General features: G+C 36.1%; 1 protein-coding gene across 1 annotated transcript in view; it reads left to right on the top strand.

The window, feature by feature from the left end:
* Window positions 1–14,893, top strand: part of LOC125232873 (myosin-I heavy chain) — a 130,895-nt gene that overhangs the window by 18,158 nt on the left and 97,844 nt on the right. The window contains 1 exon segment of the mRNA XM_048138688.1: window positions 777–829. The gene's annotated coding sequence lies outside the window, so the exon portion shown is untranslated.

Below are 14,893 nucleotides of genomic sequence, written 5' to 3'. Positions count from 1 at the left end.
CTTTAAAACCCTACATAAAAGATGTCAGGACAAGTCTATCTAGTCTATACCCTGAAAACATTTAGTAGCAGTCGCACGATATAGCTGTTTTACAGTTCAGTAAATACATTGGTACCAACTTAACAAACCAATTCGCAGAGTCGAGACTCCTTCGTTTTCTGCTGCGTTCATTGGCGACGCGTCGAATCGCATTCAAATGTATAGAACTCGATTCAACTCGGCTCGATTCGTCTTAGTGGCCAGGCTTCAAAGAACCATACCATAGACAGTTTTACTTTCATGTTTGCACTCAAACTGCATATTCAAAATGGTAGGCGGTCCACCTAGATAACTAAGATGACTGAAAGTTGGTATTTGTTGAATTTATAATTTTCTTTCAAAATAAGTGCTTGGTCGTAGAAAAAGTATTGTATGCAACGGTGTTTAACTGAGTCAAAAAATGCTCGTGGCGTCTTTATTAACAATTTTCGGCTTCGCCTCAAATTGTTACCCACGCCACTCACCTTTTTTGACCTCTTTTAACCACCAGTTGCATAAAATACTATACTTCAAAGTTGAAGTCTCATTGACTAGTCTGGAGTATTTCATTCGTGTAGTAACTGCTGAATAAAACCGATAATAAGTAATTTGCGGAATTATACTTAACCCCAATGTAATTTAGTAAGGTCTACAGACTTAACTTTGATATCTCTTGTCCTAATTTTTACACTCTGATATAAATTGTTAAACCCTTCCTAATTCTATTGTAGACCTAACAGACATCTTTCTTTTTTCAGATTTTTGAAGGATGAATCAGCCGTAACTTTGCCGGAGCAGTATCTCCAAACAGGTGAGTTTGACAAGGGTTTCACCGACGCTGAGTGACGTTTCAAACGTTCCGTGTATTCCATTCGCCTATTCCGCCTACATAGATAAGATAACAATCCTATGGCACAGTCGAGCCTTCAATGCGAATGTTTGTTTGGCTTTATACATCTTTGTTCGGGGTATAACTGCATAGTATCTAGAGTTGAAGAGTTTAAGGAGTCAGGTGCATATAAATTATGTAAAGATTTATCTTTTTAAAATAGTCTTTAGGCTGTTAAAAATATGATTTAGGTAGAAGCAGTGCTTTATCCTTGGAAAATTCCAATACCTGACTCAAATAATAAATAATTCGCAGGTATAGGTGATTTGTTTATGTTTCCACAAGTACCTATTTATAATATCACAGGTAGCTATGTAGTGTACCAAATAACCCTACGTGAATGCATAAGGAATTTTCGAACTTATGTATTGTTTTTTGCTTACTTTTATTATCAACTCTGAAGTACGACTACTATGAGTATACCTATTTATCAATATGTAGGTAGGTAGATAAGGTAGGTGCATGCTATTATGCCAACTACAATCAGTAGATAATTGTACGCTAGTTGAGCTCCTTGGGCATGTTACATACAGTCCATCTTTCTCAAGATACGCTTTTAAGGGTTCAAAACCATCCCATATTCCACTGACAATAGACAATAGCTGTTTGTCATTCCGGTTGCCCGCCCGTAAAGGAAACACATACGTGTCGAACGGTGCCAAAGGAATACATCAGCTTTAATTATGGTACACCTGACGCATGCTGCTTCTCTTTTCAACTTTAAGATTTTACATAGGTATAACCGAGAAAAAAAGCTCGACCTATTAGTACTGACTTTGCTTAAATACATTATGCGCTGTGGATCTCAGTATTTACTTGTGTCGTTTTTCAAGTGTCAATCTAGGTATCTTGTACTAATGACGTGGGTGGGAATTAGGTGCCTTAAGATCAGTTTATAGATGTTAATGTATTCATTAATTGCATATTAAACACAGGGGTTAATTGTGCCCATTGAGTAGGCAAGTAGCACAATTACGAGGTGATAGGTACAGATTAGACTCATGCATTATTCAGGCAATATAATCTTTGATATTTGCGCTACCTTCACTTAATGCTACTTAGGATGGAACAATTCTAATTACTAAATAGATTATGTATAATTGTATTTGCATGGCTTTCGTGTCTATATTAGCAAATCATCATCATCATCCTCCTCCTTGCGTTATCCCGGCATTCGCCGCGGCTCATGGGAGCCTGGGGTTCGCTTTACACAACTAATCCCAAGATTTATTATATTAGCTATCTATACAGCAAATAAAGAACTGAATACTGAATGGGGAATATTTTTAAGGGTAATTTTTCGCAGCATGTTGTATTATATATTTGTAACACAAAAGCTTCCTTCCTTGGTTGTAACTTGGCTTGGTTGTGGCTTGTGTTTTGGTTGTCATGATGCATTATAAATGGTACGATGTATTAATTACATTTCTTTGTTTGACAGTCCATATTAAAATCATAAATCACTATTTTATTATTGTCCCGGATTTTTTAGAACCTCTTTTTGACACATTTCTATTGAAATTTGTAGAGATGTGGCTAAGACGAATCGTTTGCAAAATCTAGCGATTATTTACGAATTGTTTGAATCGATTGTATGATGGGATGTAATTGAAATTGTAAACTAGAAACGATTATTAAAACTAAACTTAACAAAGCACCGATTGCTAAAATCTTGTCACTGAAATAAGCCGCGAAATTCAAATTTTCTTTGGTACGATAAACGATTTGTTCCTTAGTATTAGTAATAAAAAATACTTCTTTAAAGTGTCGTATATTATAATAAAATAATCGATTTCTATCAACTGACGGAAATGTCATTTGAATCGAAGTGATAGACTCTGCTACAGCACTAGTTTAAAAATAAAAATGAACGATAAATGACATGATAAGTAAATGCTGTGTGATAAATTGAAGGCATGTTTACAAAAACAACATAACTACACTAGACATGAATTTACAGGAAACGAAAAAAAAACTAAATGTCTTCTTAAATATTAGCTATTGGACATAAACGTTGTACACGTTATTTAAGTAAGTGGCCATTAGTTCCGAAACACACGATTACACATCTCAAAGACAATTATTTTTAGAAAAAATATGAAAAATAAGTTCGTCAGTTATGCTGTTTTTGTAAAATTTTGTTAGTTATGTTCTTTTTGTTAGAAAATAAAACAAGTTTCTATAGAAATTATGTTTTGTATTCTATCATTTATCTTACTAAACTAGTGGATCTACTTTAATCTTCACATCCGCTGCTGTTGTCATCGTTATCTACCTCCAGAGACGACGATTCTTGACACGTATTATACAAAATTGATTGGTAGAATTGATGGCTCGATGGTTTGACCAAAAACTGCATCAATTTTCTCAAGTCGCCTACTTTGTGAGGATTAAGGGGAAGTGAAGACTCATAAGCACGTTTTAAATTGATGTTCTTGGGCATTTTCTTAATTTTTAAAAATTTTAGCAATATTCTTTAGGGTAAGACTTTTCAACGATTCTGGGGATGAAATGTTATTTCCACTCATTTTTAAGATGTGAAAGAAACTTCTGGATAGGTTATTACGTACATCAAACGCGATAGTTTTGTTTCCATTTTTTTACAATCGTACACTTATTTGCCAGTTACATAACCTAAAACGTTACGTAAACTAAAAGAGTTCACAGTTATGTTCTTTTTGTAAAAAACAATGTAGATATGTAGTTTTTGCCAAATGGGTATATTTTTGGGGTAATCATCTAGTAGCAAAATGCTCATTAAAATCAAGCCATGTTTACACTAGCTTAAAGCGGTCCCATAAATAAAGCTTAAAACGTAATTCACCCACTGCGCGACACTCGGGTTCGTTAACCCTAAACTGCTGGACGGGCATAATGGGCCGGAGAGCTGTCCTATCATTCACAAAAGATTCCCTCTTCACCGGGAGCTCGTCCCAACTATAACTTGGCCTCGAGATTCTTATTAACTGTGCGTAAGGGAGCTATAACTTATACTGGTTAAGTTGAAACAATTCGCTTAGTGATCATAGTGAATAAAGTTCCAGCTCTCGTGTTCAAGTGTGGCCCAGTTTCTTATACAGACGAAGCCACAGATTCAATCTTAGTTCTAAGCTTGTAGTGTTCAGGCCTATTGTGTTGCCGTGAAGAATGCCACAGACTAACCCTCGTATTCATAAACTTTCCTTTTCCTTCATAGCTTCTAGCCACTATTGTAATGGAAGGTAACTGAGAGGTAGTAATTTTTAACCCCCGACGCAAAAACAACGGGGTGTTATAAGTTGGACGTGTCTGTCTGTCTGTCTGTTTGTGTGTGTGTCTGTCTGTGGCATCGTAGCTCCCGAACTGATGAACCGATTTAGATTTAGTTTTTTTTGTTTGAAAGCTAAATTAGTCGGGAGTGTTCATGAAAATCGGTCCACTATGTCGCGGTCGGGGTTTTTTTCAAAATTTTAATTTTGTGATTAGGTAGTTATTTACCTATAACCGACTCGCTTAGAATGTGTATCTTTGCGTTGATATTGCTAGCACTGCCAGCAAAATGAGCCACCATTACGAGGGGTGCGCGAACGCATTCGTGGTTAGATGTAGATGCTCCTGCCTTCTTTTCCTTCTATAACAAATTACTCGACAATTTTCATCGATCCTTTTCTCTCCACGTGCTCTCTACTGGATACATACTGGGTATTTTATCATCAACGCTAGTCTACATATTTGAATACGAGACAATAAAGACATAATAACTGACAACCACGAAACCAATTTAACTTACTTTGTCTGTAGAAAAAATAAAATGATAGCTGAATCCGTGTTCCTGTCAGCCCCGTAAGCCCGTTTTTTTTATTATATCCAGCACGTGCTGATGTCATTCTCGTCCTGCGTGGGGTGTTAAACGGATCATTACGTATTTGCTTTGTGTTGCGTGACGATTATTTTATAGGGCGGATACTTTAGCTCACCTTCCCCACATATTAACTAGCGTTTCCCTTTTTTTTCCCTTGGTTTCTCTTTAGATCACTGTTTAAGTGGGACTGTGATGGAGGGTACTGTTTTTATAAGAAGCAAGGAGTTGTGATAGATTTTCGAACACTTGGATTTGTCAATGAATGGTTTCCTAGTTTAAGACTTGTAAGACATAAATTAAAATGCATCTTTGCATCTGTAAAGACGTCTATTGAATGTTCTCTTCTAAAATAATTTTTCCTTGCTTCCGCTCTTGGACGACTCGACCCAATTCGCCTGTCGAGTGGCCTGTCTTGACTCAGCACTGTTGCGTAAAATAGTTCCTCGATTCACTAATTAACTCTACGTAATTTGAGCTACCCCAACTTTAATTACTAGTTTTTAATTAAACAAATTTGTACTGAAGTGATATCATACTATTCCAAGGATTTTTCTGAACTTTCTCGCCAGAATATCAAACCAAACTTTTGGCGATCAAGACACTACAAGTAGGTACTTCAAAAGACTTACAAACCGTCCAAAAAAGTACATAAATAACCTAAAATATTGTTTAATCATACTTGTTTTTAATGTTTTTGTTGATCATAATAGCAATAACAGTACAGTGCTAAAAAGAAAAATATCAAGTCCCATCTAAAGTTTTTACAATAAGTACAACCACAACCATAAATTAGGACGTGGCCGATCTGTAAGGTGTAATATCTCCATTTTGCCGTGGTAAAAATACATTGGAGGTAATAAACTGAAAAATATTTTCACTGCAACGAATTGCCGGGTGTAACGGCCTACACTGCCTACATGCTGCACATTTCGCTTTGAGAGCAAAAATGCACGCAGACTCATCCATTGTGGAAGCCGCGACAATCACTTTGATATGCGACAGCCTTGCGAACCTATCGTGTGGAATGTGGATATCCACTAAATATTTACGGAAATGTTAATATTTTACGTGATAGCAAATAAAATTCAACACACAACAAAGGTGAAAATTAGAATATCTTTTTTGATATGATATGTCAATTAAACGCATACGTATACATATTATAAGAAAAAGCAGTGCCAGTAAAATTATTACTTACTAAAATATGTGCTAAAATAGCATATGACGAGATATCCTATGACAATAACCTAACCACAAAATTAAAATTTAGAAAAAACCTCCGACTGCGACATAGTAGACTGATTTTTATAAAACATGGCTAAGAACACTCCCGACTAACTCAGCTTTCAGACAAAAAAAAACTAAATCTAAATCGGTTCATCCGTTCGGGAGCTACGATGCCACAGACAGACACACACACACACACAGACAGACAAACAGACAGACAAACAGACAGACAGACAGACGTCGTTTTTACGTCGGGGGTTAAAAACTGTACAAATATTTGCTTTCCTGCAATTCTTGAGACGGACGAGGAAAGAGAAGAATTGTGGAATAATGTAAGCTCTATTAAATTCCACGACACTTCTCTTCCCGCACAAACTCGACGTATGGAAACAGACAGATAGGTAGTATTGGTATCGCTCTGGGATGGTTTCGGGGGTTACGGTTATATCTTAAATTTAAACATTCAATTTAAACACAACAGCTCTACTGTTACAATGCCTTTGTCGTAATTCAGCCTTTGTCGCAATCCCAGACTGCAGATAAAAGGAATATACTACTAGATAATGATTTAACTATTTATACATATATGTATATACACTTCGTCTCGAGTTAGGTCTCCTGATACTGACGTGGAAGGAGGCGACCCGAACACAAAGCTGAATCAAGTGGAAAAAGTTAATTTTCAGGCTACACTCAAGCTAAACGAGGGTTAAAGTTTAAAGCCTAGACAGAGTGCATCTATTATGTGAGATATGAAAATAATAAGTAATTTCACACCAATGTTGCCATGTTTATGGTTACGTTTTAGGTGCAAGATTTTTTTAAATTTGCTAAATAATAAACTTTTCTTCACCCAACTGGCACCCCCTAGCATTTTAACTTTCATCTCTGTGTTTAATTTAAAACATAATGTTCTACAATAAATTCCAAAGCGACACATTCACCGCGTTCCCTCATGTACGTAATCGCTGACGGCTAAACTTTCGTGCATAAAGAGGGTGTGGTGCATAAGTAATGTACCTTTTTAACCTAATTAATATTTTCCTTTTACAATTTGCGCATTATACTGACCATGCTCAACTCCGTTCGACAGAACACACTTTTTATAGAGTTGTTCTTATTGTTAGTCACAACTGTCACAAGTCAGAATATGTAGCCACATGGGACTGTTCATTTGTAGCTTAGCATATACCTATCATAAACTGCGTAGCCCAGTGGACTGTTTGCTATTATGATGATTCCGCTTGAAGTCTTGCAAAATTAATGATTCTCTCAGAAAGGCGAGGCTTATTTCAGAAGGCTCTATTTGTTACACACTACGGGTTTGCGTACATAGGTCACCGGGTTACCAGGACATCAAACCCACTTTTAGTTTTGACCCAATTTAACGCTGGAGGAGCGACTACAGCATTCACGGCTTTGAAATAAGCTGCTTTGAATGAGAACTCAATTATTTCGCCGCTTTGTGTACTTTGCGGTTTGTAATGGATTCACGTTTTTCTGACGGCGGCGGCTTGTTTTATGCTAGGACAGTTGGCGCTTTTTTAATGGAATTTATAACTTATAAGTGAAATAACAGTCATTGATTAGTTCATTTATAATTATTAATCCTGTAATTGGCTCTAGAATGTTGTTGAAAGTAAAATGTATTGTCTATAGCATATCATTAGAATTAGAATATTATGTTACGGTTCGTAAAAGTTAAGATTAAACCATTTTGCAAATGCGTAAATCTTATATCCTATTACTTTGACTCCCCGCATAATATTCTTATCAAAAATATGTATTATGATGAATACATTGATGGTAACTCAATCCAATTAATGAGACATACGAGTAGGTCACATAGGTACTTAATTGGATGCATTGAAACCATTGCATCGGCTATCATCTTACATCTAGTGTAAACTCTCAGCTGTTTTCGGTACGGTATTGTATTTCAGGCATTACTTAATAGGAGCGGACGTGCAATCCAAATAGGTCAATAGGGGAATCATTAAGTAGTTATACTCATAAGAAGTAAATGTAAAAAATATATTATGGTTCCATAAAATTGGTAATATCTCTTAGAGACTACAAAGTTAGTTCACAGGGTAAGTGCCTGGTGTATCAATCAAATCAAGTTTACAAATAAGGGCCAATCAAGGATACAAATTAAGTTTAAAAATATAATCAAAATCTCAGAGATGTATAAGGTCTCTAAGTGTCCAAAAAACTAACATTAACTTAATCAAACGACAACAAGGTCATTAAAGTAAGGAATCTATTTTAAAATAAAATATAATCAAAATCTCAGAGATGTATAAAGTCTCTAAGTGTCCAAAAGCTAAAATTAACTAAATTAAACGACAACGTGATGGTCTCTAGTGTCATCCTTAAGACATTACTTACTTAAGTTTAATTCTTACAAGAACCGAATGTAGTGTCTCGCAATCCGCTCAAAAGTAAAGTTAAATAATCTAACAAAACATGTGGCCCAGGTAAGCTTGAACAGACCAGTCTCCACAAACAGCACCCGTTCACGAGTATGACGCGTATCTCAGCCATCGCCTCCCTCAACCTCCATTCGGGAAGGTGGCGACCCGATCAACACGCCACCGTAAGCAAAGACTTTTTTTTATACTTATATATGTGTTGTTTTATTATGTATTGTGGTGGTTGCAATATTTCAGTCCAAAGTCTGGAGTCGTTACTGTCGTTATGTTTATAGAAACTTAATAAAACTAGTGCCTTACGCCTTTAATCGCAGTAAAGTGTTTATTTTGTTAATAAAATAAACACAAACAAGCAACAAGTGCACTGCACTTTAAAAAGTCGAAAATAAACTGCATATTTTACCGAGATTTAACCGAGGAAAACGGTAACCGTCTCAAAATGTCTATGTACATAGTAGCTGAAATATTCCAACCAGCATATTCTTTATAAAAAGCGGTGCCGTCTCAAACTTACATTGTCTCCAGCTCAGACATTCGGAATGAGGTGGCCAGACTATCCCACTATCTCCCTACTCCTACCACCCCCTTTTCTCCATTCAGCTTAAATACTGTACTAAGTTAGTGTACTAAATGTTAATAATTTTATCCGAAATGTATTTTTACACATGTATTTTTTTACGCTTAACGAGTCCTCAGCAAGCTCGGCCGAATTTCTTCTTACAAACGGAGTTTCGTTCTGATTGGAAACTACTTCCTGAATTGTCATGGAACTCTGCACACGTGGACAATAACATGAGTTATGTCCAGGGCGGGAAATAGTTTATTTTGGTCCAGCTCATGTCATAGTAGAGCAAAGAGGAGTTGTGTATGAATATCGCTCTATTCTCTGGGATTTGAAGCTGGACAACGTTGATTGTATTTAAACATTTTGTTTAAATAACAGCTCTTGTGTGGATCAAGTTTTATTGCTGACCTGAAAACTTTACATTGTAACTAAACAACTTTTTAATGCCTACTCTTATGAACAATGTTAAGGCTAAATCGTATAATGGCTGCAGTACCTACAATTCTGTGTAATAGAAATATTGTGCCTTGACCAATGCCTTTAAATTACATGTAATTTAAAGCCCGGTAATCATCGTCACAACATTCAAAACTAGCGTAGTCTCGTAGTCGTAGGACTGGCCCTCTAGCCAAGAGTGCATTCGTTGACCTTCCGTGGCAGACGATACTCAATTGATGCCAGGTATGATATGACGATATCATGACAGGCATGGCACCACTTTACATGTAGACGACAATATGATATGACTGATACTTTTTGAAGATCGAGATAGAGTATGCTTCATCTGTCCCTTTTCAGTATACAAGTGTGTTTCTTGAGAGTGTCTTTGACCCTGCTTAAAACCTTCCGTCTTTTTTTTTCTGTCTAAAGTCGTGTCTAAGCTACGAATGCTACACGATAGGATACGAAGCGTCAATTCTGAGGATCGTGACATCATGTCATTCTGATAAAGACTAGGTCCCTCCATAGTCTTGGCTAGCGGCCCTGTAATGATAGTGCAAGCAATCACGAATGGCAGAAAAAACACGGCATGAATAGAGTCGCGATTGGAGCACAAAGGTTTGTAAGCTCCGGCGAATATTACTTAGTGCACTACTGAACAGACAAGGTTTTGTGGAAACGAGCTTTGTATAATATTTTTTTATTTTATTTTGATTCAATGTTTTATTATAAAAGCTTATTTTTTTAATGATTTTATTTGTATAGGCACTGCAAAATTAAGTTATTATTGGACTGCCTAGCTTGAGTTAGGTTATTTTCAAAATTCGGTATTTTCAGGGGAAGTAACATCTTTGATAGTTACCAGTAATTGTGTGCATAAATGTTAACTGCAAATAAAGTTACTAAGTGTACGAAAATATATATGAAAAGCCAAAACTAACAATTTATGGGCCGTGCGAAATATTATATCGTCCTTAGTCTGGGATCGGTCTGAAAACCAGCGCCGGGCATCTTGTCCCGGCACAAGCTGAGACCGAAACCCTTTGCCCAATACAAAAAATTATCTCTTTACTCACTATATTAATAGATATAACTCATCTGTAATAGTTTTTTAATAATTGCATGTATTTTGTTGTAACTGTATGTATAAGGCAATAAACCTTTCTTATTATTATTCTTATATGACAGGAGTTAAATATTTTATCTAATTTGCAGACACCGGGGCAATTGTTTCATTTGTCGCACAATTTTAAGCTTATTGCTGAATCGACTCAATCTATGCCGTATCAGAAAGGAGAAACGGTCAAATAAACGTAAACCTTGTCTTGTGGTGCGAGTTACATCGGGATGTGCAAGAATCTACAGATTTAATGACACTACTCTATATATTTTGTTGAATTTTCGCTTTTATCCTTTACAAATTTACTTGTTACTTGCTTGTGTGGTGATTTGTTAAACATTTCACCACCCTCTTTCCTCTCGTGGGTAGAAGAGTTCTCGTTCATAGAAATCGCCTGTGGGATATTGGTTTAATAGTGTGGACGATAGTTAGCAACCTGTCATTGCAATATCACGATTTCGTTTTCTTTTGACCCCTTAATTACTAAGAATGACACTGAAACCTGACATGTGCTTCGCACTCCTTTTGATATACAGACGAGAATGTATGTATGTATATTTACATTCCAAGTAACTCAAATAATGCCCCAATTCCACAAAGAAACGTTAAAGTAAATACTTGGAACCTAATACAAATATAATGTAATCTTACACGTGGATAATTTAATAAGAGTCCCGAGAATACGAGTACTACCTACATCTTGTTTGTCTGGCCTATTATATTTTTCTAGGTCAAACGGCAATGTTCTAGATTAGGAATATTAGAATGGATTACATGAGCATAATGTGAGTGGAATGTGTGAGACATGAGTATTATGATATATCTGGCCTTATAGAATATGGAATATGTTAATCTTTTAGTTGAGTGCATCTTTATCTGGAAATCCTAAATGTTTATTTGGTATATTTATTGTTTTTGTTTGTAACAAGTAATAAAGGAAAATATAGAGTGACGGTAATACGTTTATTTATTTTCCTGTTTTCCACGTGTAACATGAGACCCGTGCACAAAGAATAAAAATAAACTGTATTTCTTGGAGAATGGAGAAATGGATTCAGAATTAAAGATTGACGTAGGTATTTATCCTAGCTTAGCCTTCAGTCGACCTGGGTGAAGATAATTTATCGTTGTCTAAAGACGCCTGGCAGAGGACTAAATGTCGTGGGATTCGTGAGACAAGTTGACAGAAAAGTCAGAATACATTAATTATGTCAAACTGAACCGACAGCTCCTTATGAATAATTCCTTATAAATATCTTTCAGCATTTTAAATGGTAATGATTTAAAATGGCCGACTTTAATAGTAACATTCGGTTTTCAGAGCAATAACAGCCGTGAATTGAGTACCATTCATTAAATTAACGAGCAATTTCTTCTAAACATAACATACATAAATCGAAATGTTCGTTTCGGATGTAGACTTTAAAAAGCTAAGAACAGACGTAACAATTTCCCAATATCGATAGCCTTATTTATAATTAGTTCAAGTTACCCTAGGGCACAAGTAACATCGTATTAGACAAACCTAGTGCATATGAAACACAAGAATACAAATCTAACACTGGTTATTTTATTATGCAATATTTCTCGAAAAAGTTACCTCCCATTATTTCAGGGCTATTAAAGGTTGACAAACTTATAGAGAACCAACTGATATACAAATCACCAGTTTTCGGTAGCCTTAAAACTGTCTAGGATTAATTTTATGGGTGACTTCATTTGTACCTCGAAATCTCTAATAAGTAATTGTAGACCCTTATCAAAACGTGCTATTGAAATTCAAAAATGACAATAACACTTGTTTGAAGTGCCTTATGTCGCTAAATGGCCTCTGCCTTGACAAGGGTTAAGCCTCGTTAAAACAAAGCAATTACATTAAGCAAGTGGTTTATCCCATTATTTGAACCGCAACCCCATAGAGCTTGAAGTGAGTCAAGTGAGACGTAGCTCTATGGTATCTATTTCCGACGGCACGCGCCGCTTTTTGTTCAGCCAATTAGATAACAGGAGATTTACGGCGCACGCGCAGCCACTGCAGCGCCACAGCGCAGGGGACAGCGCACTCACTACAACGTCTTTTACAGCAGGGTTTTTCAAACTGTGAAAGGGCCCGGACCGTAAGACAAGTGTACATTTCATTTTTGACGACAAAATATGCTTGCTTAAAAATATTTGGGAACCCCTGTTTTACAGAATGCATACGGGTCTACCATGTAAAGTTTTCTTTTTATTTTTTCTTGGTCACTGTGTCAAGTGAAAAAGAAATGAAGTTGCTTGAACATACTCCAGTGTAAGCCAACATGTGTCAAAACATCATTGTTTGCAATATTATTTAATTTTTTGTTTGATAGCATAGTTTAATAACATGTACGAGTATTATACAAGTATGAACTTCACATTACTCATTATAGTTTGTAGTGTTTGTTGCCAGTGTGCAATTATTAAATTGTTCCGTTATAAAAATACATAACTTGCACTCGCACTTGAAAAAAAAAAAACATTATCAAAACCAATGTAGGTAATGATTATGATATGACACAAATCCGATATTTAGGGCCAGTTTCATCAACCACATTTGACAGACACATCATCGTCGCTCAGCAGGCGTCTATGGAATTTCCCATACAATAAAATTTAACGAACGCTTTAACGGTTTCAGACGGTTTGGTGTAACCGACTTATTGTTATTATAATTAATTAGTAATTACCCTATAAGTAAATGATCTCTGGTTATGCAAGTATATAATGCTTTGCATGCATTTATAAGCGGTTTTTATGTACTTGCTGTTAGCCGTTGTTTCATCTTGACAAATAGCAGCAATATCTTGGGAATAACACTGATTAAAAGCTTGCTTTTTCTTACGAGCTGCAAATTACATTACGCTACGATGATGAAACGACGGCTCATAAAAGAAAATAAACAGTGTTTACATGAGTTTCCGTTATTTTTCTTACAATTAAGTCTATGAGCTACAACAAACAACTTCTCTTTATTTGATATGTTACGAGTAATAAGTATTAGTGCGTTTTGAACGTTTGACATTATCCGATCCGATATCGGGTGTAGGACCGATATCCATATCCCATACATTTAAGCCACCATCTTTGATTTTTGCTATTCAAATCCTTCCTACATCCGATATATCGGATCGGATAATGTGAAAACGCACTTAGATGGAGTACTTAGTCTTTTGTAAGGTAATCATTAACCAATGTCGGTGTTAACATATTACCGGTCTGGCTCAGTCGGTAGTGACCCTGCCTGCTAAGCCGCGGTCCTGGGTTCTAATCCCGGTAAGGGCATTTATTTGTGTGATGAGCACAGATATTTGTTCCTGAGTCATGGATGTTTTGTATGTATATAAGTATGTATTTATCTATTTAAGTATGTATATCGTCGCTTAGCACTCATAGTACAAACTTTGCTTAGTTTGGGGCTAAGTTGATCTGTGTAAGGTGTCCCCAATATTTTTTTTTTTTTTTTTTTTTTTTTTTATTTACTGATTCGGTTACGAAGTTTAGACACCAATGTATTATCAGCTGCCAAAGTGCATGGCGAATTTATCAATGAATTCATTCATAATTTCTCCATGCACTTTTGCAGCTGATACCTAGTACTTTCCCACCTCGTTACACCCTACTTACATTATACCTTTTAACATACCTATTCATGGTCCAGAATCGGAGACGCAAAAATTAGACCATACCTATTTATTAAATACGGTAGGGAGCGATAATCCAAAGTTTTTAGGAAACAAATTCCATCAAAAATACAATTTCCATAATGTTACAGTTATCTTCCAACTATGCAATGTCACCATGTGGTTTCACAACATTAACAGAATCCCTACTTTAGTGGGCGAAACCAACGGGACCGGCACTGATTTATAGAACGAGTATCGAAAAATTCAAAAACTCCACATATTTATTTCCGGTTTGAAAGTGTATTTTAGATTCTTGTAGTAAAGTTGTTTTTGAAGCAAAATAATCTTCTGAAATAATGGTTAGTAAAGTTATTCGTAGAAGCACGTAGTTATTGGACAGTGAGGCGCAATACGCAGCCGAGTCGACGAGCGAATGTAATGAGCCGCTATTGTATTGGCCGTCTATTGGAAAATGTTGTGAGAAAAGCTTATTCAGCATGCTTGTTATCTTCTGTATTTATGGTATTTTGTTATTCCTAGTCAGTAGTCAGACTATGTTCGATTGTTTTCGTCTGACCAAAATGGTAGGTGCCTTATAGATACCGTTAACACTTGTTTTTAGGTTAAATTGGTTTTCCTCAACTCCTCAGTCCGTCAGCATCATTTTTTTTTCCCTCGGCGTCGTCTACTTACAGGTACTTATCTCCCTCCAC

Source organism: Leguminivora glycinivorella, chromosome 13 (assembly GCF_023078275.1).
Source record: "Leguminivora glycinivorella isolate SPB_JAAS2020 chromosome 13, LegGlyc_1.1, whole genome shotgun sequence".
In the NCBI taxonomy this organism is placed as follows: domain Eukaryota; kingdom Metazoa; phylum Arthropoda; class Insecta; order Lepidoptera; family Tortricidae; genus Leguminivora; species Leguminivora glycinivorella.
The sequence above is the reverse complement of the archived record's forward strand: the minus strand, read 5'-3'. Positions and strand labels throughout refer to the sequence as shown.